The sequence below is a fragment of the Rhagoletis pomonella genome, unplaced genomic scaffold (genome assembly GCF_013731165.1).
Source record: "Rhagoletis pomonella isolate Grant_MI unplaced genomic scaffold, Rhpom_1.0 Rhpom_scaffold_00005, whole genome shotgun sequence".
Lineage (NCBI taxonomy): Eukaryota > Metazoa > Arthropoda > Insecta > Diptera > Tephritidae > Rhagoletis > Rhagoletis pomonella.
Window position 1 is genome coordinate 3,230,655 of NW_023458559.1, and position 3,501 is coordinate 3,234,155.

Below are 3,501 nucleotides of genomic sequence, written 5' to 3' on the forward strand. Positions count from 1 at the left end.
GTTTTTCAACGGAGGTTTTCGCCGATTTGTTCACTTTTCGGAGGGGGTTTGCCTCCAGCCCTCATCAGCGGCTGGTTAGATTCCCTCGATGAACAAAAAAAAGTCAAATCTCAAAAAATTTTCGTTGCGGGCACCACCGCTTAACGCGCGCGGACGATGTAGACTAATGCACCTGCGCTGATAATGGGCCTGCTATGAGCGCCGCAAGAAAAGGAGCTTTAGATGGAGAACTTTCCTCTCAAAAGTTTTTCCAGGTAGGGTAATTTACAAAAGAAGCATGCAAATGTTGCGGATGCAGAAGTCTAAGACAGGAAACTTTCTTATTAGAATTGGCGGTAATATGGAATATTAAGTGGATGATTCCGGGATAATTTTTCATCCAACACGTCCTCGCAGCTCAGCATCCAACAGAAAAAGGAAGTTATGAACTTAGATGCAAGACGGATTAAGCTACCTGCCGACGTTTTTGACAATAGTTGTCAAAAGTTGGTGAAACTATTTGCTGAGAGCGGAGTAATCAAAGTTGCATGCAGAAGGGTGTATCGCATGAGAGAAAATTTGTTTGTTTTGCTGCTTGTGCAAACCTAGACGTGTTGGTTGGAAAAGGTTTGATAGGATTAATAAGCAATACTGTGGTATTTTTGGTGATCGTTACACTCCACAGGAAAACACTGATGTCGTGATAACCATGTCACAAAATATATTTCCAATGGAGACCGCCTATTTCTGATGGGCTGCAATATATGTCAGCGATTATTGCTTGACATCTATTGCAGGCATTTCAATAGTTTGACAGCCATATTTTCATTTGAAAGAAAGCTTGCTGGTGGTAACATCGATGAAATTTTGATATTAAATCAAAATAAAAATCTGTTCCCTATTGGATTATTTATGATTACGTTTTAGGAATTTATTCAGAAAGTTTTTTAAAGATTTAAATGTTTTTAAACACCGAAATTGAGAGAATGTTGTCTAGTGGCGTCATGCGGCAAATGCTTATTTCAAGATATCAAAGTGCCCACACACAAAAACTTGCCATCATATTGCTCGTCAAAATGACAGTTGGTAGGCCATCGGTTTTGCCTGTGAAATTCTGCGGGAATGAGACTGAGTGCGTGGAAATAATAGGTGCGTTCGTTTAAAATCTCCAGTAAAAACCAACCAACTGCCACATTCCGGCAAAATGTCATCTGTTCTCTCACAAGAGAAAAATATCCCAAATAGTACGCGAACAGAAAATCTGCAGAAACTTGCAAGTTAGACGAACAGCTGATATAATTTTTGTTTACATTCAAAAGTGTAAAATTTAAAACGTACGAAAAGTCATTACAAAGTGCTATACTGACACAGTTTATTGATTAAAAAAATAACTACTTATTTCTTACAAGTTTAATTATTCGCAATTTGTAATTTTTAACTTCCAACCATCAAATTCAATTTTGTGATTTGCGTAAATGCCAACCAGCTGTTTTTGATCAGCTGTTTTCCTGGTGGCAAATTGCTGTTGGCAAAAATTTTTCCAGCAGAAACCAGCAGCAAATGTCACTTTGCTCTCTCAATTTCCCCTACTTTGCAAGTTTTTTGCGTACGCGAACATGAACAATTAACAGCTACGCGAACGCAACTAATTTCTCCGCTACCGCTGGTTGTATATTGGTGAAACACGCGTGTGGTCACAGAGCGCTCAGTAAGCTATAACATGTCGATCACTGCGTTAGGTAGAGAAAGAAAAGTGTGTGCCACGACATGCCCAGACTTGTTTGTCTCAGTTTAAGTTATGCCATCGCCGCGAGTTGTTGCGCATAGTTATTTAAAAATATAAGGTTTGATGCCAACCGGGGCTTATCAGTGAATATATAATTCATGTGAATTATAATTTCAAAGTATCTATTTAGCCAAGGATAAAGCAAAGCAGTGTACTTAAACCAGCACTTCCAGCAGATATTTACCTGGGTTTTCGGACGACTGTTCCTGTTTCACCGTTTATTTTTAGGAAATTCTTACCACCATATACATATGTATTATTTACACTGGTAGCTATTTATGTAAATATTAATGTATTTTTTATGCTTAATATATGCAAATAAAAGAAGATAGTAAATACAACAACCATCGAGTAAATTTTTATTTGTGTCAAACTGAAACTTTTTTCCTATAATAAACGGTCTACAGCAAGTTCACAAAATTAATCGAAAACTTGTATCAACCAAAGCATTGTTTATATTTGCTCAGCAATGATTTTATTCAACTAACAATATTGTCCACTCAAGGTAGTCGTTTTGTAATTATTAACAAATATACATTTGTCCCAACTAGAAGTCTCAAGTAAATTGCAGACTTTCGTGAACTAGATATTTATTTCGCCATATCCAAATATGCCACTTGGTCACTATAACCAAATCTTGGTAATTATAACTAAACCTGAGTGTAGTACGCGAACAGAAAATTTGCAGAAACTTGCAAGTTAGACGAACAGCTGATAGAAATTTTGCTTACATTAACAGGTCTATTCTGCACGTTACCGAAGATTTTGTAACCGGAAAATTTTATTAGCAAAAAATGTTACCACTTCTTGTTACCGCGATTCTAGGTACGTTGGTAATGCAGTGAAAATACTCAGCAACTCAGTTATGAAGATTTGTGGAAATTCCTCTATTGCATATTTCACGGGGCAATATTTTGTTACCAGCTTATGAGATGGTAATCAAATTTACCGGTTACAAGAGAGCACAGAATGCAAAAAAGGATTAAAAACTGACAGACACTTTAATTACCGGTTATAGACTTTATGTTACCAGCGCAGAATAGAACTGTAAAAAGTATAAAATTGAAAACGTCAGAAAACAAATGCTGAACTCTTATCCTGACACAGTTCACTGACTAAATAAACGAATAATTAATTATTTCTTACAAGTTTAATAAGTCGCATTTTACTATTTCAACTTCCAAACCATCAAATTCAATTTACGGATTTGCGTAAATTCCAGCCAGCTCTTCTTGATCAGCTGTTTTTTTGTTGGCAAATCGCTGTGGGCTAAAATATGTATTTATATGTAAAATATGTATGTATGTAAAATATGTATGTATATGTGTAATATGTATTTTAAAAAGCAAAAAGAGCAAAAATTTTCTAAGCAAGGACAAGGTAAAAAGAGCTGCACTTTGCTAAGCAAAGAGCCGCATTTGGCTCAAAGAGCCACGTTTGCCCACCGCTGGTATATAAATTTTTAATTAGATAATTATTTAATAAATTTTACTATAGTAGGAGCTTGCAAATCTCTGGAAAATCTCTTCCCGTATATACAATGTAAATAATAATGCTGAATATGTTGCATGTATTCCTTTTGTTGACATGCATATATTTTATGCATGACTAGCCAATGCCCGCTTACTTCGCGGCGCCTAATAAGAGCTTTTGCGTTGGCCAATGCAAAAGAGCGTTTAAAAACAAAGATAGTCTGTAAAGTCAAAATTTTTGATTTAAGTTGAAACCATTAAGGC